General features: G+C 36.4%; 1 protein-coding gene across 7 annotated transcripts in view; it reads left to right on the top strand.

Moving 5' to 3' along the window:
* The window catches only part of LOC150076131 (irregular chiasm C-roughest protein-like), a 565,240-nt gene that overhangs the window by 277,128 nt on the left and 261,175 nt on the right, over nt 1-26,937 (top strand). For all 7 annotated transcript variants that reach the window (XM_090388091.1, XM_090388093.1, XM_090388094.1 and 4 more), the window contains one exon: nt 17,785-17,836. The gene's annotated coding sequence lies outside the window, so the exon portion shown is untranslated. The remainder of the gene's footprint in view (nt 1-17,784; nt 17,837-26,937) is intronic.

Here is a 26,937-nt window from a genome sequence, read left to right as displayed (position 1 = left end):
ATCACTGGCCGAGTGTACAAATTATAATGTCGTAAATAATCAGATTCTAGAGTATTTTATTTTTATTTATTCAGTTTTAGAGAAAAGTGCTAAAAATCTACTCTTTATTCTCAATTCCTGATTTCTGGTCAGTGGAAAATTACATTATTCGAATTTTTTTTTTTTTCGAGGAAATAAGAAATCTACCACTAGAGGGAGATCAGTAAAAAGTTACATTATTCGAATTTTTTTCCCGAGGAAATAAGAAATCTACCACTAGGGGGAGATCAGTAAAAAGTTACATTATTTGAATATTTTTCGAGGAAATAAGAAATCTACCACTAGAGGGAGATCAGTAAAAAGTTACATTATTTGAATATTTTTCGAGGAAATATGAAATCTACCACTAGAGGGGGCTCGCAGGCTTCGAGCTTTTTGCTTTTATATCTGGACTACGTATTCAAACAGAAGCAGATGCCCTTTTGATGAAGGCACTTTGCGTCGAAATTAAAATACATTAAAATGTAAAGCAAATAGCTGTTGATATTTGAAAGGGGGAGAAATTGCTCAGTGAAATGACTTAGCGTTATTATAATGATTGCATTAATGTCAGCGAAATTTTCATCTTCTCTTAGCGACGCAACACCAAAAATAAAAAATAAAAAAACTCTTTAATTTGAAATTTTCAAATTACATTTTTTTTTTTTAAATACAATCATTCAAATGAATTAACTTTAAGAAAATGGTTACTTCAGAAAAATTTAAATGGCTGGTAAGTCGTTTTGCGTAAGAAAAAAAAAAAAAAAAAAAAAAAAATATATATATATATATATGTATAATGCAGCATATCATAAAATAAATCTTGTTATAGATAAACAAATAAATCTTGTCAAAGACGTATAGATTGTCATTGAGCATTCGAAGATGAATGTCAGAAAGGAGATTTTTATGACCATAAATGTACATTAATAAATATTAATTGAATAATTACAGTGTAATGTGGGAGGATGTGCCTTTTTCATTGCAAGGTTGCAAGATTTATGAATAGCGATGTATTGTTAAATTTATATTCTTGAAGGGGCTGAAAACTTCTTTGATGAACCTCAAAGCTTCATTACAATAACTGATTCCGGACCACTAACCTGGAGCTTTTTCGCTTTTCAGTTACTCAATTAACCTACCGTAATTTTTTAAAGTGCAGAATCTCAAGCGATTCGTACTAAATTATTTAAGGTGAGAGGGGAGTGACCTTAACAGCTGAAATCCAAGGCGTTAATTTTTACTTCTGAAGAGTCTAGCAGTACCGCTGCAGAGCCATCATTTTCATCCTTTATTTCTTTTTTTAATTCCGAAAAGTTCCTTTTCATGTTATGTTAATGAGCATCTTCTGAAACCTGATAATTCTGCTACCGAAAGAAACATAAAAAGGTAGAGGAGGGGGGGGTAGGGAGGAGAACTTTGAAAAAGTTCTAATTGTCACAGAGAAGACGGGAGGGGAATAAAAAAAAGGAATAAAAAAAATGAAATCTATAACAAGGAAATCTCAAGCCCAAAAATGGAAAAGGTTTAACATCCTGTGACTTTAAGTCCATATATACTCCACTGCATGTTGCTTGATAAGAGAACCAACCGAATAAAGAAAACTCCGTCTTTCTGTAAATATTTAACTTCCATTCTCTACCAAGCGTTTCTATGACGACCAACTGTGCACGTGCCCAAAGCAAGCGGCAACGCCGAATGACAAAAGAAAAAAACCAGATAAGAGGAAGCTCCAAAACTCACATAATCTTTTCTCCGTGTTTTTTTTTTTTTTCTCTTTTTTTTTTTTCTTTTTATATTACTCATTATTGTGCACGTGAGGATGGAGTCTTCCGGTTAGAGATTATATGTAGTTGACGACCTTCATAAAGAATTGTGCATTTCTGATTTTTATTATTATTATTTATTTTTTTTCTCCAATAGCTGTCACTGGAACCAAACTAACAATGTACACAGACGAAACCAATTTTAGTTTTGAGGGGAGGAAGGTTTAGTTACAGATATATTATTCAGTGAGTAATTGAAGATGAAATATCAAGAGATTCGTTAGGGGAGAGAAAATTCAATAATAAAATCTTGGCTAAATGAAAACGTTCCGTGTGCTTCCGGCATGTTTGCTTTATCTTGGTATTCGTGTTTCCCACTTTAAGTGGATGAAACCTTCATTGCAAATGGAGGACTTCTTAAATAACACACCTGACAGACAACTCGATCGCTTTTTCCTCTGAACCATCAATAATCACTAGCAAAATTAATTTCGAAGAGGAGATGGCGTAGGTTCCCCTTTTCTGACATACCAACTTCCAAAAGTTCACTGAAGTTCTTGGCACAAATTCACGGATGCGTGTGTTTGTAAATACGATCCTCTGATGTTCTCATTAAATTTTACAGCCAATACTCCAATGAGGTTTATTCACGCTGTGTGTGTGTGTGTGTGTGTGTGTCAATACAACACGGTGTATTAGAATCTTCAGAAGTACTGTTCTGTAGAAGAAAGTTAAGAGGATTTTTTTTTTCTGTACACCAAACTTTTAGATCATCCTCTTATCCTTCAAATCATTTTCATAATTCTCTTTATCCTTCAAATCATTTTCGTAATTATCTTTATCCTTCAAATCTCTTTTTCATTCACTTATCCTTCAAATCATTTTACATTATTCCTTTTATCCTTCAAATCATTTTATATAATTCCTTTCTCCTTTTTTATTTTTCTCTTTTTCTCCTTAATTCCTTTTTTTACAGACAGATAAGTGGTTATTTCGCAATTATTATTTCACATTCTGACAGCTTTTCGCAACTTATTTCCATGCTAGCAGAGCGCGCGGACTTTTCTATTTTCAAACTAAAGCCTGGAGCAAAATATAATTTTGCTTCAAACTTTACCAGCTTGTATGTTCGCGAAGATTGCACTTACGAATCCCTTATACCATTAGAGGAATGGGAAGAGGACGCATGAAATTTATACCCTGAATATTGCTAAATGATATCTGTGCCGGCCGAATTAAGTATTACTCTAACTTAAGTTAGTAAACGAGATGGAGAATGTTGAGAATGAAATTTAAGGGGATTAATTCCGAACGAGCGAAACTAATGTAATTATCCACACACTATCAGTGGATGACTTGGTGTAGATTACTCGCTTTCTGAATTAACTAATGATCCTTCCAGTTGATTGATATAAATCAACTATCGTCCAGTTAGCCTGCCATCAAAGAGATGGGTTATTGGGAACAGTAAACAAAGAAACATTGCTTAATCGCATCATCAAAAGCATCTTTGCTATCATTGTTCGCCACCTGTACTATTGTTCGTAACTAACCGTCCAATGTGACATCCTGGCCTATTCACTGGAAGTAAATACACTTTCTAGTCATACTGGCTTGACCGCTAACTTAAAATACAGTTAAACTGAACGTAAGTCCGACGGGGAAAACTTCAGTTATGCAGTGGCACGTTCATTTTGAAAATTATCAGAAACTGGAAGTGAATTGAATTTACAGCTGTGCATCAGCCGTGCATCATCTGAAGTCGCTTCGGATCACGACTTGCCCACAGGTAATCACAGAAGTACTAGAGGAAGTGTTCAGTTCAATCCTCAAAATAAAAAAAAAACTACTGACAAAAAATGCTGGCAATGCTTTGTTCCGAATATAATGTCCACTTACACAATGGTTGGCTTCGAAGGTGGTCAACTCTTCTAGCTTTTTGGCATAATTATAAGCCAGTTTTTGAGTTACCCAACGACTTGAACATTGAAATCAGTTCCAGCCCGAATAGCAGTCATGGTCATCAGCTGAGTAGCAAAGTGCGATCGATTATAACGAAAAATTGGCAATTATTTATATCGATTTAAAATCTGAATTCAATGCTATTCATTCCTCAACGCTAATCTATGTTAGAAAACTACTTCTGCATCCAAGGAAGGATTCTTCGGTTCCTGCTAGCCTTACATAAAGAGAGAACTATCGAGATAGGTTACAACCGTGCCACCAAATCATATCACTGGGTGGAGTTCCTCAAGGTGGGGTACTTTTAGAGACCCCGTTTACTACAGCTCCCCCTTCTCTTCATAGTAAATAGGCAAGATTTACTTTTACGCCGATGACACCAATGTACTTACAATAATGGACAATTACTTGAAGTGTTTGAGACTAGGTATCAATCCTTCCATCAGCACAGATGACCTTTCCCATCAGGGTGGCTGCATTTTAGTAAAATCATCAGCACCACCTAGACAAGAAAAGAGAGTAATCAACAATTCTTTCACTCTTGGGTAGATAAAAAAAAAACCATGAAATTACTGTAATCAGCAAGGACTGCATTTCCAGGACTAATTTTCCATGAACAAAATGCGCATGTATTTTAGGTATATAAAGTTTTATGACTTATTATATTTCTACTGATGTTGGCTTCGGTGAAATAAATTTCTCTAGTCGGTTTTGTTATGACCTGAAGTCGTTTCCGCTGGTGAATAGCTTGTTATCTAGTACGCACGGTTTTAAATGGTTAGCCAGTATCACGTGAGTATTTTGTGGGCCGATGCCAAGTTTTTGTTTATCCACCGGAAGCTCTTTGACAGTTGCAACTTATACCATTTAATCAGAGGAAGAATTTACATTTTTTTTTTTAAATTTTTGTTTTGTCTTCCTGTTTGTAGACGGTCCTTGCCCCTTTAGACAGTTTAGTCTGTACTTTGCGTGTGCAAACATTCGCGGTTTACCTTTAGCTAAATAGGTTGCAAGGTCACGGCATGTTAAGGTTTCTTTATGTGTTTATTATCTTTATATTTCTTTGCTCTTATCCGGTTAAACAAGTACAGCAAACAGTTATGTACGAAACTAAGGTTATCCCTCTAACCTGTATAATAACGTCCAGTTTTAAGTCTGTATATGAAACTGATTCTATCCTTGTATAATAATAAAGTTATCCGTAAACTGAAGGTGTGCTATGGTTGATCTATCCATCTGCAAGAAAGGAAAATAAAGTAACTACTCAGCGAGTTAAGAGATAGCTCGTATAGGGTCTGATTGCGAGTCCTTACACGCTTATAACAACCATCGAAGTGCCTTAGAAATGAATAGCACTACAAAGAATAGCGACTTTCTTCAAAGCAAAGAAGGGAGGAGAAAGGTGAATCTCTCCTTAGAGAAAAGCTTTAATACTACACGGGACTCTGAAGATATACAGTTGACATAAAAGCCTGATTGAAACAGTTTCTCCAAAGCTTCTGTATTTTTCAATGCTGGCTTCGCTTCTCACCACATCGATGAGTGTTGCTAAAGTAAAAGACACGGGTCTGCTATGAACAGCCGAAAGGTACCGTTACTTTACATTTTACTCCGATTTACAATGCATGAACGCCACACTTGGAGCACTAGATGTCGGCATCACCAGAGAAACAGCTGCTCCTAGACCCCTGCTCACGGAAATACGACTCTTGGAGATGACAGCGAACGGTTGGATGCCCAGTTGTTTCTCCTCATCAAATATGTACAGTCTATCATCAAGTCTTCCTGGAAAGCGAGAAACAGCACGAGAGTGCACTGCGCGCTGGTGTGTGTGGGGTTTGTATATTGGGTTGTGTGAGACAAGAAAATTAGACGGGGAATGGCATCTGGGTTTTCTTAGTAAAATATTAGTAAGGTGAAATTTCCAGCTGACGGAAGGAAAGTTTAGGATGGGGAAAAAGAGCAGTCACAACGGAAACGAGAAATTCGGATATTTACGCGTTTACTGGTAAGCATCATTTATTGATGACTCTCACTGCTAAAAGTCCATTAAACCTTCTGTCCTAAATATCAGCGTACTTTTAAACACGCAATAGCAATGGAAGCTTCTTTATTTCGTGTCTGTAAATTGCCACGTTTTAAAGCTGTTTGTTTTTGTTTATGGGATGAAAAACTTTGGACGAACTCAGAGAAAAAAAAGGTCGACACCTTAACTGACTAATCTACGCTTGAAAATGCCTTAGCAAGATTCAAAAATGCCCCTTATTTTGGCCATGTGTAACATGAATTTATATTTATTAATACAACACACAATAGGTGATATTCAATTACAATAAGCTGACATGTTAACAGGATGATAATATATGCAATATACAGAAAGAATCACGCACAAAAAAAAAACAAAAAACATATATATCTCAGTATAAAGTAATGTAGTTCCGATGAGTAGTTCCAATTCCAATGTACTAGTACTGTAGTTCCAATTCCAGTTCTAATTCTAATGTGGTTCCCATATAAATATAGTCGATGATATTTTGCGTTTTTTTTTAATTTATTTTTTTATTTTCTGCGCGTATAAATATTGGCCATTAAATAACATCGCAACCCATTTTCAACAAATAAAACGTTTAGAAATTTTACCAGGGGAAGCTTATAATTCAAGACAACTCCATTTATTTCAACATCGGGTCAAACCCAGAACGTGACTCACTGATCATATCGTCATGGTTACTGTGAGAATGCCATCATTCAAACCACTTGATTGAGATAAAATACAGAAAATTATCTTTAAAGGCTGCCTGCTCATCCACTCGAGGAATAAACTCGCGTTTCTTTTCATTTTCAGTCTACGTACTAGACTGGGAGGGACAGAGGGGAAAATTGCGTGGAAAAGCCACTATTCAGGACTTCAAAGGAAACTATAACTTCTGCAATATTTGCACCTTTTCTCCTCCTTTTAACACCACGATATTATCGTAGACGTACCCATGGCAACAACAGGAAGACAAATTTCTCACTCGTAATATTACAGCGAGCCATCTATATATAGTCAGACATCGATAAATATAGAAACAAATATATATATTTAGTGCGCTGTTGGATAGAAATATTTTGACTGGTTTGTAGGCGCAGCCCACCGTTGATCCTTAAAAAGAGCAGACCTGAAAATTGGAGATTTAGAAAAGTGCGTGACTTGTAAAAAATATCGTTGCCTGGTTGGTCCCTTCACGGATCAATATATCTACGATGAACGTGGAATTAATGCTAGAATGGATAACTTGAGTTCATTGTTACCTGAGGGTTTTTGCATTCTCTCTTTCTCTTCTTGTCTCACAGAAACAACAAAGTGCAAGGCAACTATCAAAGTACCTCATGAAGAATGCTTTAAGTATACCCCTACATTGTGCTAATGTCTCGCAATATTGCTAGAATTTAGAAACAGCTTCTACCTTGCAGACTACGGTTACAACAAACTACCATCTACAACTATTAAGAAACCGATGTGAAGATACTTTGTTCCTCAGTGAACCAATTCCAGGAATGTTCTTCTGCTTTCATATTTAATGAGGATAAGTCGATCGACTCCATCGGCGTATTGATAGAAGAAAGTCTTTTACAAAACGCGCATTTATTTATTTTCAGGAAGTCAGCTATCCAGGGTTGGTTCATCTATACCATGGAGTATCAAACTGAAGTTTTCGAGTTGCGCTACCAACACACTCAACTTTTTCAGAATCGTAGTGTTAAACTTAATGGTGACCAGTCAGCAGATCGTGTAAGGGATGTACATAATAAACCTGATAATATTTAGCATATTTCTCTCACTAATGTCATGATAAGTTCTGGGTGCACTCCAGTTAGGCCCTCGAGACCTCCAATAAGACCCAAGAGCATTTCTGATATTGACATCTCTGAGTTACACCTAACCAATACTTATGTAAGCAATGTACGTATATATACGTAATGTACGCTAACTGAATAAAATATTTGTTCCTTTCTTAAATCAGTTATAAATATTAAAATCATTAAAATTAAAATATTACAGAAATAATTATATCCCTGTGGGTGCAAGTTAAAATTCTCCAGTAGTTTCATTCCACTCCCCATCATATGAAAGATCGAACCAAAGAGGCATTAATAAAATGTTATATCCTCGTTCAAAAGGCAGCACATTGTGCACCGTAAGTAACTCTCGTGAGTTTTGTGTACACGCCATATTTATTTCTTTCCTTTGTTTCAGATTCTACATATTTATCCTAAAGATATGTCTCACAGACAGTCTAATCCGAGTGTCGGGAAAAACCAAATCCGCTAGATTCCTGGTCAATCCGGGAATTGATAACCTGTCACATGTTTATTCATGGAACAGACTTAAAACAAAGAAAATGAATAGCCAAACTTTATCCTCCTATTTCGTATCCAGCCTTAGAAGTATCTAAAGTAAACCTACAGTGTTATTTTATATTTCGGTTATTTCAAAGGACATACAAAGTTAATTTGCTGCCATCTAGCGGAACTGTATAGTTTTATTCAGTTAGGCCTAATAAAGCGTCAAATTTCTATAATAGAAAAACCCTATTTAGGATATTTAAAGGCCATGATTACTTAATTTTTACCAATCTCTTCTACTAAACACAACTACCACAATAAAAACAAACCCACCACTGCAAATAAAAGATCTCAAAAAGCTTCCGTTGGGACACAATAAATACGGTATTTTAGGAGCTTTAACACTCCTTGAAAGAAAATCTGCTCACGTAAATACGCCATTATGGCCGTAAGCAAGAAGAAATCTTGCCATTTTGCACTGAGATCAGCAAACTCAGAAAAATCGAGGGTGCAGAAAAATTGGCAGGCGCTGGCTTCCTTACAACCCCAAAACGTTATCCTCTGGGTATCGTCATCCGTAAAAGGATCTGTGAATTCTTGTGGTTCGTTCAACTTTATTAATACAACAGCCAATGATGTTAGATAACAAAACCAAACTTGTCACTGCTTGTTCCAAAGCCCGTTCTGGTTAATAAAACGTCCTAAAGCACCCTCCGAATAAGCCGTATGCATTATTAAGTAAAATATCCTAAGTATGCGATAAATTTCATTTTAATGGCGACATTTTAACAGAAATAAACTGCAAAAAGCTTCCACCACACTAACATTTATGTGTACCACGAGCGAGTATATTTTTAATGTACATAAAACAAGTTTTCAAGCATTACGAATAAAGTAACTTTAAATTAATTATTGGAGCATCGATGTATCAACATTAGCTTACTCTAAACCACGTATTCTTCATTTATAAATAATATATATATATATTTTTTTTCACACATTACCAGTAGTTTGGTTTCCACAGCAACACTGACGTCACGAGTACAGTAATCCCAAAAAAAAAAAAAAACTTTGAAAATGTATTAATTGAGTAATTGTTGGTTCTTTATTTCCTTTCTGCCATTTAAATAGAATTTTTAACACCGTACGAATGAGAAATAAAGGAAAGAGCAAATTATTCTTAATGTTCAACTCACTAAGTATTTTGTTTTATCGTAGAATATGATTTATTTTATCATTATTAAGATACTTTTGGAAACTTCCTGCTCACGAAGCAGTATTTAGTATTCTAGATGCAGTGTTCAACGGAAAGTTACTCAATTTACATGAGGAAAAACAATTAGACATCTAATTCGCTTCAAAGATAATGGAAAATGGTTTTAATTTATCCACGCTTACAATAGCAAAAATTCTCCTGGCAAATCGTAGCGCCCTCTGTTTTATTTAACAACGACCGATTTCCAGATCTAGCTTTAAAATTAGTTAACACTGAGTTTCATTGATCGCTTTTTAACCTCATCGGCCCCACCCCTCCACCCACAATGGTTTTTGTTGTGTTCAGCAGACCACTTCTTTGATATAAGTGTGTTCGGTCACAATAGACCTTGTTCGGAAATTAACGAAAACGATTGCGCCGATTAATAAAAGAAAAAGAAGAAACCGCGGGTCAAAGGTTAATCCATTCCGTTTCGCGTATCGGGGCGTCGTTTCTTGGCGACACTTCTGACCCTTTGCCAAACCTGTGAAGAAACAATCACTATGGTAAGAAATACAGAAGGTGGGACAACAATAAGTGAGAGATGTAGAGAGTTATTGTGACAGAAATAAAGTGAGTCTTGGATCGAAGATCCATTCTTCTTATTCTTACGGACGCCTGTCGTATGTGCGGGAGTGCGTGGGCGCGCGATTGTGGAAGTCAACAATGACCGGCAGTTGTACCAGTAATAACAACAGCTGCATTATAGCAGCCCGTATTGGCTCCACTTGATGGCTATAGCTATTGCTTCTTTACAATGAAGAAAGAGGGCCGGTTATTTGTTCTTTAAGGGAAAATGATTCTTTCTTCGGATGCAGTCAGAAAAGGACAGACCTCGCTCTCTCTTTCTTTCTCGCCTCCCCCACTCCCCTCGCTACTCAAGTAAAATACTGGTTTTTATGATTTACGGAGTAGTGTTGACGTTACTCGAGATATTATTTCCAACTCTGATGCAAACGTATTGGTTAATTTTTTTGTCGAGAAATAATACACGAAACTCTTGTTTATCTCTGCAACATTGCAAAGTTTTCGATTAATCATAAAATCCAATGTACAACTGGTCATCCAACTCGTCCTCTGTGATTGGCCACTGGCACTCGTTCAAAGAAGTCTAGATTCAAATCCAAGTCGGAGACGAGGAGATTCTTGAAGGCCTTTTCACTGGAGGTGCAGTTAAGCCGATCTCAGGTGGAAGGAGTAGGGTTTTTTTCAGTGAAATATTCTGGATTTTTCATCCCGCCTGTGAATATTTATTTTTATGATAACCTTTACGATGTCTATAACCGGGATAAAATGAATTTTAAAGCCTAAAACTGGAACATTGAGAATATCGCCATGTTTAGTTAACCTGTGCTCTAAAAATGAAACAGAAATACGCTCAGTAATCACTGAATTCGGAACATCCCATCCTTAATGTACTAGGCCGCATTGCTCGCCGTATGAAAAGCAGAACAACTTCGTACACGAGAGTACTGGTAATTTGCATCTGGTCGTCCAAGTCAAAGGGATAAAGTAGCAGCTAGGGGTCGTCGTAAAGATATCACGGAGTTTCAAAAGGGCGCGATCGTGGGAGCTCGTGCGTCTGGTGCTTCCATATCGGAAATGTCACGTCTTGTACAATATGGGGAATGCAAGAACAATATCCCAAATAACGATCCGCTGCTTACTCAGAAGTATGGGGTTCCACAGCAGACGACCCAAGAGACATTCTCTCCTCGAGGCTGATCATCGTCGACGGCGAATGCTGTGATGTCACCAACATGCCGGTTTGACACTGGAGGACTGGAAACGAGCGTGCTGGGAGGATGAGTCCAAATACCTGATGCAACACGCCGACGGAGGCCTTTGTGTGTGATGCAAGCAACACGAGTCCATGGACCCATCGTTCATGGTGCGCACTATCCAGGCATGTGGCGGTAGTTGCTTAATATGGGGCATATTTTGCTGGCAAGAACTAGACCCCTTGGTGTGTATGGACCAACCTTTCACTGGTAAGTCTACCAGCTCTTAGGAGATCATGTGCATCCTGCCATGTTGCATTGTTTCCCCAAACAGAAAAGGCATCTTCCAAGACGATAATGCGCCATGCCATCGGCCCGCATTGTGCAGGATTGTTTAGATGAACACAGTGAAGATATCACCCACCCTGATTGGTCCAGATTCGCCTGACCTCAATCCAATTGAACACCTGTGGAATGTTTTGGAACGAGAAGATAAGCGTATGAACACATAACCGTAGTCTATTCCGACACTGTGGAAAACCTTGCACGTAGCATGGTTGCAGATCTCTACAGAAGTCTTCAGACATCTAGTTGCAATGCCTAGGCTGTTGTTAGTGAGAACGGTGGTCCAACACGGTATTAGGTTCATAATTTCCTGATCACCGAAAGAGAAAGTATGCTTTAATATATCATAAAATAATTAGAATAATATATTTGAGGAATAGTTCGTCAGTGCTACAACAAAATAAATCAGAAGTCTTCATTCATTGATATTTTGTTGAACTTTGAATTTCTCTCACCCTAAAAATTGATCAATAAAAGTCTTTACACGTGAAACTAACAAAATATAATGGTATTGCAACAATTTTTAAATCCGGGCGGTTTAATTGATAGTCTGTTAACTCTGTGTAAATCCCAAATCAGTCCTACAATGGAACATTATTCCCAAATTAGGGATGGTGCTCCCGATATCTTTTTCAAGTTTCTAGACTAATCAAAAGAGGTCAAGCCAGATTAATTAACGACTCTTCTCTTAGAAACTCTCTCCACTGTCTGTAATGTAGACATTCACTTTTTACTACGTGCTTTTTTATAGATATTTCCATCGGCTGTGGTTATGTTATTGATTTTTAGCGCATCAGCAACTTAAGCCAAAAAGTGTGCCGGATATATTTATGTCTGTAAATTGTGTGTTTTTTCTGTGGTCGATTTGCTGTGTGCTGGATGAAAAACTCAAGTTTCCGGGGAGAAAAAACCACGATACCCTCGCCTGAGACGGACTAACTCAACCATGTTGTGAAAAAGATCCATAAAAATTCCTCGCATCATTGACAGGATTCGAACTCAGGTCTTTTCCACCCGGTATGGGAGAACGGTGTTGATAACCTCTGCGATACCAGCTAGGACCAAGAGCTGATTCTAATAAAATATAGATGACAGCCGGACATATATTTCCTCTCCTTCTCTTTTATCTATAAGCAGACTTAATGGTGCAGATTTTGAGTCCGCCATCTTGTAGAGCACTCTCCTGTGGGTTAAAAGGATGAATTCCATCGATGGTGGTAAAACAATCTGCATTGCAATCTCACTTGATTTTGCTGAAGGATATTTTCATTTCTATTTTGCCGAACTTGTAATTTTGAGAATTTTTTTCTTTAGAAGAAGTAACATATAATAAGTTATTTGACACGTTCAAAGTTATGTTTTAAAAAAAAAAAATTATATATGTAAAATCGCCATTAAAAAAAGCCCACTTGTTATGCCTAGCTTTCTTGCTATATTTAATGTGCAAAAACTAAAACTCGAATGTTCTGAAAATTGTATAATTGGAGATAACAAGTTACGTGCATCGGAAGATCGAATTCTAAATTAACCAGTGGAAAAAAAAAATTATTTGCTCACTTAAAAGTGCTTTCAGGATTTGAGCTAATCACAAATTCAGGGGGAAGAAATTACATCGTTTAAAGATAAATATTTGATATGCACAGAACTGTGAATAACTAGAAAAAATCGGTCGAACTAGTCAATAAATTCAAATTTACGAATGGTTGCTTTTAAAAAATACACCGAGTTTGAAGGAAGTATCACAATATCAAGATAGAATGTGTAAAAATGGAATGTATAAAAATAGTCAGTTTTCTTTGCTTAAAAAGTTCATTTTAGAAGCGAACGATGACTGGCTTAGATCTTGTGAAGCTCGATGCTCCTTGTGTGTAGTACAGTTGGTAAGGCCGTCCTCCCCCATATCGGGTGGAAAAGACCTGAGTTCGAGTCCAGTTGATGACGAACGGAATTTTTATGGGCTTTTCCACAACGTGTCTGAGTTAGTCGGTCTCAGACAATTGGGCAGCATGGTTTTTCATCCGGCAAACAGAAAATCGATCTCGGAACACGCAATTTACAGACTACATACACGGAACGACATGGCCTTAGTCGCTGATGCTACTAAAACCCTACTACTACAATAACAATTGTTTTTTCCGAAGTTTGTATTTCAAGAGCAGATGATTGAAAGAATATTTTCGCAAATTCCTTCGGGAAGTAATGTGTTAAAGTCAAGATTAGGATGATCCTCAATAAATACATGAGATTGGCTAGGGATCTAAGCGTTAGTGAAGGTGGGCATTTCAAACTCCTACCTCCTCTGCAGGTAGAGGACTGAAATGTAATCAAATAAAAGTCTTAAAATAGTAAAGAACATAGCTATTTCTTAAATATTGCACGATTGAGTGAAAAGTCGATATTGTAGAGATTGATTGATTTCTTTTATATAAGGATAAATTGGACTGGTTTCGATGGACCTTGAACGAAGTAGCAGAATACAAAATGTATTCGATGTCGAGATTTATGGTAAGAAATGGAAAAGATATTAATGCCAAAAACCAGGGCTCGTCGATATTATAACTGGTGAAGCTATATAGAAATAAAATACCATAAAAATGCCTTCTCATATTTCAGGGCGTGAAAGCAATATGCTTATATAACTCAATGTAGTCGCACAGGTGAAAAAAACGATGTAAAAAACAGAAATAAGAGTTAAAACAGCAAAAGAATAGCTAGTAATGCTTATTGGCATTCCTTTTATCCTAGAAATCGTGTATGTAAAGTTTAAATATTGGCAAATGTCTCGTCTGGCTAGAGCCGGACGAGATATCTTTTATATACTGTGAAAAATGGACCGAGAGGCGAACCTTGCGGGACCTCAGAGAATACAGTGAAAAAGATTATTCTTTATCTACTAACCCTAGACAATCAATTATAATAAAACTGATTGATGACCCCCACGATAAAGATAGTAAAACACGAAGGAGGACAAATTTGAAAAAGATGGTGGACTATACCGAACGCTTTATACACGAAATAATGAGTTCATTTGATAACCCTTATCTAAGTTTGCTGCTCTCCTGAGTAAAACAGTTGGTAGAATCGCCATCCTTCTCATACGGTGTGGAACTCACTGGGTGGAAAAGACCTGAGTTCGAATCCCTTCAATAATGCGAAAAATTTTTAAGGGCCTTTTTCACAAAGTGGCTGAGTTAGTCAGTCTCAGGCCATGATAGCGTGGTTTTTCTTCCGGAAATTAAAGTTTTCGTCCAGCAAACAGCAAATCAATCACAGAACACGCGCAGTTTTCAGGACAGTATGTACAGCACAATATGAACTAAGTTGCTGATGCGCCTAAAACCGTATAATAACTAAGTTTGGTTTAATGATGAGGATAAATACTGCAGCAGCAATATAGGATTTCTAACTGGAGGTTTCAATAACTTTTTATTTAAAATGGTTTAATTAACAAATCATTAAAATTAAAGAAATATTGTACTGCTTAAAGATTTTTTGCAGTAGATTTCTAATGTATTAAAAAAATGCACATTTTAGGGTACACTTTGAACTCCCTGGCAACGCCACTAAAATACTGTCAACTGGTAGACATTTTTTGGGTAAAACACCATATTAACGAGATGATGCTCGAATTTAGTCGGAAAAGTTTGCTCTTTAAGGCTTGCACACGTTGGATGAACTGAAAATACACTGAGTGGTCACTGAATTATGACCACCCCTATGAAAACTGAATGCGACCTGTTGACCACATGAGATACGAGACTGCGGAGTTAGTCGACCTACGTAGCATAGATAAGGTGTCAGTGGTTCGGTAGGTAGTACAATTCCGAGCGTGATGGGTAAAAGGAAGGATTTATCGGACTTTGATAAAGGACAGATTGTGAGAGCTCGACGAGCTGGTGCCTCGATTTCCCAAACGGCTGAACTGGTGGGGTGTTCGAGAGCCGCCGTAGTTAAAGTCTACCAGGACTAGCGTAAAAATGGTCAAACAACAACCCGACAAAACTCGGCAAAACTGCAAAGATCAGCGAAAGGTTGAAGTTAGAGGGGAGTGCCAGGTCCAACGACTCATACAGGCGAACAGGCGCAGCACTGTTCAAGAGCTGACTACCCAACACAACATGGGCCAACCCGGAACAATATCTGGCATGACCATGCTTCGCACGTATGGGCTATACCAGCAGACGAACCCTACGGCATCCTCTCCTAACATCGGCGTAAAAGACTCGCCTGGTGCAAAGAGCCTGCAAGTTGGACGTTAGAAGACTGGAAGAAGGTGTGCTGGTCGGATGAGTCACGTTATTTACTCCACACCGTGGATAGTCGCGTACGGATTTGGCGTCAACAACACGAGGCTCTTGATCCATCATGCATGGTACCAAAGGTGCAGGCCGGTGGAGGTGGTTGTATGGTGTGAGGCATGTTTCACTGGCAGGAACTTGGACCCCTGGTGCATGTGGAACAACGTATCAGTGGTCTCCGCCATCGTCAACTGCTTGTTGACTGCGTACACCCCGCTATGTTAAACCTTTTTCAGAACGGCGATGGTGTCTTCCAAGATGATAATGCGCCGAGCCATCGGGCACTTGTTGTGCAGGAATGGTTTGAGGAACACAGTTCCGACTTCCAGCATATCGATTGGCCTCCGAACTCCACCGATATCAAACCTAGAGCACTTGTGGGACACTATGGAGAGGCAGTAGGCCGCCGTAGCCTAGTGGTCAGGCGCGCGGGTGCATAAGTACACGTGCCTTGAGTGACCGGGGTTCAAGCCCGTGACTGTTGAATATTTTTTTTTTTTTTTTTATGAAAACCCCAAACACGAAAGGTATCAAAACCTATAGTACTTAGTACCGTGCATGGGTTGAAGGAGAAGTATGGGGGGGGAGGGGGATGCCAGAAACTTTGCTCTAGAGACTAAACATGGGTTTCACCACTTCAAGCCTCCAATAAGCAAAGTGGTGGTATTTCACCGGTTGATGAAAGTCATCTACCACCTTGGATATATGGTGCTGTTTCTTGATTCTGTCTATCTTGTGAACTCCTCTGACCATTTGATCGTCCCGGAGTATAAACAGAAAATTTATTATTGTTATATCAGGCGTATGGATACACCAATCACCTCCATACCTGCACTGCTGACCGCATTACACACAGCTTGGTTGGTCATACTCCCAAACCTTCTGACATCTTGTTGAATCAGTGCCACGTCGGATAACTGCTGTACTGAGGGCAAAAAAGGAGGACCTACGAAGTATTAGGTAGCTGGTCATAATTCATTGATCACTCAGTGTATATTTAACGCTTCTTTTGTTGTCACATTATACTGTAATTCCAATTGTTAATATTTTTCATTTGGGTATTTGTACATTAGAGCCATATTTGTCACCCTTTTTTTTGTAAATGCACTTTTGCTGAATTATTAATTTAAAGAAGCTAGATACTCTGTCCAAAGGAGTTAACAATGACTCCTCTTGTAAACTCCCTCCACTTCTTATCACATAGACTTTTAGGTTCTCCTGCATGCCTTTTCTACAGATATTTCCACGGCATTCTTCTGAATGGGCATCTCTAATTGTACTTTTCTCTTCCAAACCAGTTGGAACACGTGAAACAACTCATTTAAAATTAAACTCCCAACTTACTGAATCAACTCATTTAAGATTAAACTCCCAACTTACTGAATCAACTATTCCTCTCTGTTATTTTTTATTCTGTTCTTTGGAATAAGCTCTCGCCATATGTACAGTATTTCCGGAAAATTACAAATAAATAAATTCAAATACAATGTAATTTGACTACTGTTCACGTGATTCTTTATCCCCTTCCATACAAATTCATAAAATCATAATTTCGGCTAAAATTATTCAAGTATTTTTATAAAAGTTACTGAGAACTGAAATTTAACTTCAGTTTTTTTTAAATTTTAACATAATATAAAATTTACTGGTTGCAAAATATAAATTTATTTAGGCGCCTCTTGTTTAATAGTAAAGGAGAAAGTGAAATTGAAATGTAGGAGTTCTCCTGTATTATATTAATAAACTTGATAGTGGTAACTGAGTTCTTCTATTATCAAATCTATTTTCATGATTTAAAAGTACGCTCAGTTATTTTCTTTTTCATGCGAATTACATTCAAAACTAATCGATACAGTAATAATTACTTCATCCATACTGTTAAACTGTAAAGTGCCATTATTTTTACGGTGGTAGTTGTACGCATTTTTAAAGGAAACGAACACACTCAACTTTTTTTCACACTTCCTAATTTTAAGAAGAAAATAGCTTTTTTTCTCATAAAAAAATCCTCATTAAAATCTCACTAGAGTAGATAAACATCGCACGGATTTTTATATGTTAACCACGTTTTTTTTCCTCCTCCTTTATAGATCTTTGGATTTTAACAGAATATTTGCTCATCACCTCAAGTCCAATTAATAGGTAAGTACTATCAACGATATCTCTGTCACATATTACTCCTAATTTTTATTTATTTTTTTCTTTTCGCCCTATGATTTCCTCCTATATTTCTCATCAGATTTCAGTGAAACTTAGATTATTTGGAAGTCTTGAACTGAAAATGCATAACTTGAGAAAAAGTTTCTTATTTTTTTACATTACTTAGCGCCATTTACTGGGTGATCGAAAGGAAACTTTTTCATAATGTAGATCAGAGCTGGGAAGAGATATTTCTGCAATCTAAACAGCAAATCATGTCAAGATAGCTCTAGGGTTATCGTATTTCACGATCAAGCAAGTGTAAGACCCATTCTTCTTTACCAAACCAACAATCAATATCATATACCACGATATTTTGGAACTGTGGCTGATACTTTGTTTCAGCACGATGGTGCGCAGCCACACTTTCACAACGAAATTACAACATTCGTTTATTCTATAGGGCGTTAAGCATTCATTCTTTGACCGTTATTTCGCATCACCTAACCACCCTTCCCGATTTTTATCTTCGATAAAAAACGATCTGTTCTTCCAGCGTCGACAACTTCGGATAATTTTAACGACAGGATACGTTAAGCTGTTGGAAAGGTTCTGTAAGACATAGTCTTAAATATTTCTTGTAGTGAAAATATGTATATTTATAAAAATAAAGGAAAGACTGGTTGTATTGTATTTATTAAATAAGAGAACAACGGAATGGGCAGGCGTAGAAAAGTGAGACGGGGAAAAGTTTAAAATCTTAAAAGTGGGAAGAATAAGACTAAGGGTAGGAAGAAAGGACAACTTTAAAAAGCACTTAAGGATGTTAGGCAGCCAGACATCTTAATGTGTAACATACCTTGCTACTTTAGAAAGCCACTACTTAAGGTGGTTTGGTTAGGGCATTGCAATTTAGAGGTTTCAAAGACGCTGTCAGCGGGAGGGATGTAGGAAATCAGGCGAAAGAGAACAAAAAGTTACGTTTATATCAAAATTGCAATGGTATGGGAGTTGGAAGAAATAACAGTGTGATTGGGTTAAATTATAATTGGTGAGGCACAGATACGAAATTGGAAGAGAAAATATAAAGTTTTTTTCGGGGAAATCGAGAAGTGCAAGCGAAAAGAGATGAAAGGTGATCGGAAATCGGTGTGCTTCAGGATTGATGTAGTGATGTGAGGATGCTAGCTGGTAATGAAGTATATACATATTGTGGCTGGAAGAGAGAGAAGTAATTACGGTTCAGAATGTTAAGCTAAAAATGTATGGCAAGAAACAGAATGCTCTGCTGCGTGCGGAGCTGCAAGAGGAACACGTATTGAACTTGAATACATAAAAAAAACTTTGATTTTCTTTATTATTGCGTTTGTTATTTTTGTGAAATTTTGTCATGAAGAGAAAAGGAAAAGGCTTAGTTTTAGCTGGAGAGTGAGTCACAGAATAGCTGATGGGATCCAGGAAGGAACTAACTGTAAGACCTGAGATCAGGGATTTTCAGAACTGATCAAATCTAAGTATAACATTAAAATTGAAATTAAAATTAACATTGAAATGTATATACAGTAAATGAAGTAATACGAGCAGAAATGAGCCAGAGACATGTAGAACTAAAAGAAATTTAAAGAGATAAAGGAATAATTGTAAACGGCTAAAAAAGATCAGAGAGCATTTGAAAGTTTCGAGATATGAAAGTTAATGAGAATTTGTAATACTAAAAGTACATTCCGAAAAAAAAAAGAATAATAGATACTGAGTGGAAGAAATTCTGAGAATAGAATACGATGGATTTCAATTGGTAAGAGTAGCATTGTGGGCTAATTAAGAGTTTTTATCACTGAAAATTCAAATGAAGTAAATTTGATATCTATGGTAACTAAACATTTTAACTCTATATGTATATATCTTATTATTTTGCATAATGTTTTGTTTTCTAATATTGTGTAATCAATACTCTCATGAGATCTTACCCTGTATATACATTGAAATAAAAGAAAGAAAAAAAAAAAACAGAACCCTTAGCTCCTGGAAAATTTTTCTTATCACTAGTGCAGTCAATTAGTTTGTGGGCCTTGATGCTTAAGGGGAGCTGTTGGCTTAGGCTGTGTATAATAGGGGGAAAATAAAGTAGCTTAAATTACACCCTCACCTTACGGTTCAGCATGCTAAAAATGTACGGGGCAAGAAACAGAATGCTCTGCTGCGTGCGGAGCCACAAGAGGAACACGTATTGAACTTCAATACAAAAAAAAAACTTTTGATTTTTCTTTATTACTGCTTTCGTTATCTTGGTTAGATTTTTCATAATAAATTTTTAAAATCGTAAATTATTTTAATCATCTTGAATTACATATCTCTCTTTTAAAGCCTAACATTCGTTTTCCAGTGACCATCCTCGACTGGAAATTTCTACGAAATCTAGATTCAGTATTGATTCATGGTCCTATGATTGCATTCCGACCCTATTCCCGATGTGTCATTTATAACTGTTTCCTCAACTCCCCACACTAGAACTTTCCTTCCCTCCCATATTTTTTGCCGGGGCCTTTATCCTTCACTGCTTCTTTCTTTTTGGCAGTCTCCACTGAACGCTTTATCCCTTTCTGTTTTGTTTTTTATTTCTCTTATCTTCATTGGGCGGGTTAATTGCTATCTATCGCCAGTGTATCGAAAATACTTCCATCGTTTCCTTGTCTGTGTCTTTCTTTCTGTTACTGGTGCATGCCAAAACTGTTCTTCTTTTTTTGCTCCACTTCTCTCCACAGTGGATTGCATAGTGCGCGTTTATCGATTTGATATAGTGGAAAAAGGTTTTCTGTTTCCGTCTAAGTAATTCCACCTTTTCATCCCGGTACTTAGGTGTTCTGCACACTGAGTTTTCTTTATCTATTATAGTACGCACAAACACACCAACTTCGAAACATTCATCAAATGTTCGTCCAATTATGTGTAATGGAACTTTTTAGTTTTCTCTATTATGGCGTGGAATGATGAGAATTTTCTTATAGAAATATATGTCTGGTTGGACTCAAAAGACTCTCCTGAAGCATTTGTCTGTCCTTTTTTTTTCCCCCAGTTAGTGAAAAACAGACTCAGTCATCATAAGTTTCTTTTCTCAACTCCGTTATTGTAAATCTTCGGACATTTCAATGGTTTCTCTTTCGTCATTTTAGAAAAACTTTATTTTAATATTTTTACTAATTAGCCCTTTATACCTTCCAGTACGAATTCGTCTGGGTACTAATTTTTTCAGTAGACTTTTAAATTCTTTGATAATAAGACTTCGGAAAACTGCAAGCCGCAAGAATTGCCTGCAATTTTATAAATATTAAAGATGGTCTATTTTGCTTGGTTATTACTTCTTGAGTTCTTATTTATTTTGTTCAATTGACTGGCGCAGGCAAAACTATTCCAACATAATAAAAAAGAACCTATTAGAATTAAAGTCCAATACAATTTAACATAAAAATAAAATCTAATTTAATATTTTTCCATCCAGAAAACGAAAGTTGAAGGGATAAATTGAGGAAGAAGAAAAGTTCATTCTGTGAGTTTGACATTGGACAGTAAGTGGATGTTGACTGGTTGCAGCTCGTGTTCGGATGGTTTGGAAAAGAAAGGGGGAAAGCAAATTCAAAAGAACAGTACCCGTGGCAAAAAAAAACTAAACTAAACTAAACTAAAAAAACCTATAGAAAAGGCATGCAGTGGAAACAGAACTTCTATGGGACAGAGTGTGGAGAGACTTTGTAAGAGATGGATCATTAATTAACCTAACTGCTCCCTTTTGAATGGAGTCTAGAAGTCTGAAAGCGGTTTGGCGGGTATCACTTCAGATGTAGGAATAATATGCCATGGTAGTGCGGATTTGAGATTGGTACAGATTGAGTAGTTGCTTAGAAGAAAAGGAACGCCGAGAGCAAAAGAGGAGAAAACCCAGTTTTTTTTTTTAGATTTAAAGGAAGCAATATTTATAATATGCTTATGCTAAGAGAGAGAGAGATTAGAAGTCAGAATAATCCCTAATAGAGATATGGATCTTGTCTAGAAATCCAAGTGTCATCGTAGATGAGCAAAGGACCACTAGACTCTTTTTAATGAGAAATAAGACAGAACTGAATTTTAGAAGGATCGAAATCAACTAAGTTACCTTTGTCCCATTGGAGAATTACCTGAAGATCAGCATTTAAGGAATTGGTGGTGGATATTCGAGAAATTGAAACTGTTCGTGCAGGGCAAGGTTTCTGAAACTGGAAGGTGGAATGCAATCTGCTGTCATCAGCAAAACTATGGATAAGATTTCCAGATAATGTAAGAAGGACATCAATATACAAGACGAAAAGAGTGGGAGAAAGAACTGAACCTTGGGGAACACCAGCATTAGTAGAGAAGTCAGAAGACAAGAGAGCCACTACCATAACCCGTAGCTAGCGGTCACAGAGAAAACTAGATACTTAATTGCAAAAAAAACAGCCGACAATCCATAAGATGGAAGTTTTTTAGAAGATCTTTATGCCAAACATAATCAAAAGAGTTAAAATTGTCAAGAGCAACTGCTTGAGTTTCACCAAGCTTTTCCATTGTATTTATCCACAGATGGGTAACACAAGCCAATCACCAGTGGGTCGACACTGACAGAATCCATACTGGCGATCATTGATCAGATGGAAGGCTTGGTGATAGTTTAGGACTTGGCGGTTAATGATTTTCTTCATTACTTTGGAAAGAGCAGAACTGCAATGGGACGATAATTGGATGGGAGGGATTTGTCACTCTTTTTTAGGAAATGGCTGGATATGAGCAAATTTCCAAGCAGGAGCAAAAACACCAGTGGAATAAGAATCTGTAAAAGTGCGATACAGAACAAGGTGAGCGCAGGTGATGGGAACAAGTGGAGAAATACCATCAAGACCTGACAAAGCATAAAATAGTTCAGTTTTACAATCTGGAATAGTTAGACGCATGTACCAAAACTATTCAAATAAATTAAATACTGTTTTATCGTCAGGAATGTCAAGAGATCTTAATCTTAATATTCTTAATTGTTTTAAGATAGTGCCTCTAAAATGTAATTTCAAGAAACAGTAACGCGCTGCCTGCTTTTAAATCTGTATTGGTTGTTTGCAAAACCCTAGCGATCTGTGAAAGAAAGGAGGTCGTCCGCAGCGGGAGTTTTAAAAAAATGAGACCATCTGATAGCCAATTTCGTGGTGTTTTCTTACAAACTCCAACCACAGGTTCAACCTTCAGTTACTTTTTTTTTTTTTTTAAAGAAATCCACTCATTAAGAAAAATGGGTGTGGATATGAAGTTCAAAGCGTCACAAAAGAATGACACCAATCTTAATTTTGAAAAGTCTCCCCTGTTTTCAATTTTTAAAATTGCCGGTATGAAAGCTAATGCCAGTTTTCACTCACGCGTGTATGTATAGCCAAGGGAAGCATTTTGAACTAACAGCTGCGATCTTACCCTATAATACAATCTTTATTATGGAGTTGTGCTACCCATTTATGTTGCCATTCGGAGTTAGTGGCTTCATTTTTCTTCGCATGTTAACGAGTGACGCATGCGTCGATAAAAATTTCAAATCCACGAAGTAGTGTTTTCTTTCGTGATAACCTAAGGCACTACTTTTTTCCCTTCATTTCCTGACTGTTCGCTTTACCATAACTTTATTTGGTGTACGCTCGAAGATTGCATAAAGGAAGGTGATCGTGTCTTTTATAGCAATTTGCGTCTGTAGCTGCTCTTCCATGATATCGCTATGTAAACTAAAAATATCCACCAAACTAAAATCGTAAAAGTGTAATGTAATCAGTTCCGAGGAAAAACACTATATGCACCCATTAAAAAAAGGAGAATTTGCTTATTTCTATCATGTTTTTTTATGGATTATCGCATTAATGTTTTTTTTTTTTTTAAAAATCATATTTATACTCTAAGAAAATATAGAAATATTTCAAGCTTATTCGTAAACTATTTCTACATTAATTAGCATTAATTACGAGCAATGAATTATTTTAAAATGTAATAATCATCTATATATTCATTTTCGTTGGCTAATATTTGTACAAAAAAAAAGCGATCAGTTTAAATATCCACAAAAAGAATACTGACTTCCCCATTTTATTATTATTTTTAATAATAAAATATATCAATTATTAATGGTATTTAATAAACATAAAGCTCTTACTAAGCAATTAAACTTTGTAAGCAATTGTAATTTCTTGTATAAAAAAAAGGTGTCTGAAGGAATTTTCATTTAAAAACTATTTAATTTAGAAAAAGTAAACTTATTTATTATTATTCGCATTAGCTTAAAGAATACAAGCCTTTTATTTAAATATAATTTGCTATAGAAAATGTTAACGATATCTTTTATTATGGTTTTGGTTTACAATTGCATTATGGTTTACAAATGTCATTTTAGTACAGTATACATTTTTTTTTGTTTACAAACTTTTCGCATTTTAGTTTACAATTACATTTTGGTTTACAAACTTTGTAAGCCAAAATGAGATTGACAATTTCTTTACAAATAGAGAACTCTAGAAGAATTGTAATATAAGGAAAATAATATAGGATAATAAGGTAAAAGTGTTCTGAAAATTTTAAAAAAGGAACAGAAATTCAGGTTTCAGTTTTTTAATTTTATTAATTCATTTTTAACAGAGCTATTTTTCAACTGTCACTGAATTCTATTTTTTACCGTTACTACTATTTAGATAAAAAGAATCTTATATATATTTAACAGCATTTCGTTATTTTTGAATATAATTGGTGAATGATATTTTGAAAATTGTCAAAAAGCTTTTTGAAATCGTAGTTAGTATTAAGTGAAATTAGGGAAGGTTATATTTTAGTGTTTAATAAATCACCAGGTTGGCTAAATTCAGCGATAAAAAGTGGATACGTAAAATGAAATAAAAAAATGGCTTTTGGCACATCGCCAAAAAAAAAAAAAAATTATGAAGTGAAGCCATTAAAAATTGATTTAATGATACAATGTTTCCATGATCTTAAATGATGTTAATTTACGAAATTAACATGATTTCATTATCGCGGACATTACTCATGCACTTCTGGTTTTTAAGCCACTTAATTTCCTACCCATTTAAAAGAATACATACAGCAGGAGTGCATGCTTTTTTTTTTTTTTTAAATGAAAGGAGTCTGAAACTACGGGTGTCATTGAAGTTAAGTGTACAGCAATGCACCTGTGATCAGTTCGAGTACTCAGATATTTCAGATAAATAGAAAGGTAAATACAGATGGCTTTTGAAAGATTTTGTTGGCATCAGTTAAAAAGTTTTTCAGAGTCACCAAAAGCAAAATTCGTAGAAATCTGATTACTAGGTATCTGCACAGAGGTCCAGTATTCTTTCATGGAAAAGTAATGGGAAAAAATAACAGGGAAAGGACAGATAATTCCTGGTGTTGTAAGACTACCTTTCTCTCTCTCTCTCTCTCTCTCTCTCTCTCTCTCTCTCTCTCTCTCTCTCTCGTTTACAGCAACTTATTATCGCACTGAAAACTTCCTATTTCTGTACAGGAATCATTATATGAGATAAAATTTAAGAAATATAGTAGGATTTGAGATTTTAATTCTCGGAAGACAGTTCAACATGCAATTTATCTAAATATGCATGAAAAAAATAATAATAAAAAAAACCCCCTCTAAAGTCGTTTCTATAGCAATACAGCTTAGAAAGTAGCATAATACTGCAGAATTATGAAATGAGAATCTCTGCCAAGTGGTGAGTTCCGAATCTCCAACACTACATTTTTTAAACTTAATGTTAAATTTTCCAAGCTTAAATAAGGGATGCTTTGAGTTGGGGAAAGGGAGGAGGAGGAGGGGGGATATTCCTTTCTGCATGAAAAAAAAAAAAAAAAAAAAAATATATATATATATATATATATTTAGCAATTTTTGATTTGTGGAAGTACAGTTCTCGGAAACAATCCAAAAGAGAAAAAAAATCCAAAAGATGGCTTAAGTGATATAAATAAAAACAAACAAACAAAAAAAGCATGTTCTAACATCAATTTAATTATGATGTATTCGTATTTTTCGCTGCTATTCATCCATGCTTTTGCGATAACTTTTTTTATTCGTAATGTTGTGCGTTGAATTCGACAATGGAGTACCAAGAGAGGGCGAATGCACCATATTTTCGGGGGATGTGTATAATCTCTGCTGCGTCAGGAGGCGAATGGGTGGGCTGGAGTGGAGTGACTCTTGTCTATTTCTGTAAAAGGGTGACGCTCCGGCTGTCAGTCTCCCCAGTGTAGTCCCCTTTCAGACGTGACAGAAAACTAAACTCACAGCCAACCGGGAGCCGTCCCTACCGTGTCTTATCTAATATTTGGATTTTACTTTTTTTTGTTCTATTCCTTGTCGATATTGTTAGGTTATCAGCTGGGCTTCGTTCGGTTTTGCGTCGTCACTTTTTGTCATGTGCTCTCGAAACAGGGCGCTGTTCCGCTAATACCACGTGGAGTTATGAGCGTACGGGTGCCGGGGATGATATCACGTGGTTTTGCTCTGAGTGACGGGACGGTAGGGAAACATTATCAGTTGAGACCGACGGCTGGCGAACACATGGGCTACAGCTTCGAGCTTTTGGGGTTATAAAGTTGTTACGTGTATCCCGAGAAGGCTTCTCACACTGGCCTGGCTAGTGGGGGCTATACGAGGGCAGCTCGGCCGTCAGTATCGTACGATGTGTAACTCAACATTGTCCGTTAGAATATTACGTGGTGGCTGTGAAAGCGGTTCCATGTTTTATGAGCAAGTGCATCTTCCAGCACGAGATATATGTCTGTGAAGGGATAAATACATATCCCGTTTTGTTTTTTTACCGCGATATTTTACAACTGCTGTATGTCAAGTATTTTTGTGATCAGAAGCTGACGGCTTTTATTTCTGGAGTAAATAGAGTGAGGTAAGCTTAAGTTAAATGTTTCAACTCTGTACGTAGTTTTACGTAATATTGGATTTGTTTTTTAAAAAAAATTATTGTTGTGTTTTGAACAGAGCAGACCCGAGGTATTTTAAGCCCCCTCCCTCCCTTTAAGACAATCGGAAAGGGTCTAAAATACAT

Source organism: Mastigoproctus giganteus, chromosome 13 (genome assembly GCF_048544385.1).
Source record: "Mastigoproctus giganteus isolate SK-2022 chromosome 13, ASM4854438v1, whole genome shotgun sequence".
In the NCBI taxonomy this organism is placed as follows: domain Eukaryota; kingdom Metazoa; phylum Arthropoda; class Arachnida; order Uropygi; family Thelyphonidae; genus Mastigoproctus; species Mastigoproctus giganteus.
This window is presented reverse-complemented; position numbering and strand designations above follow the sequence as displayed.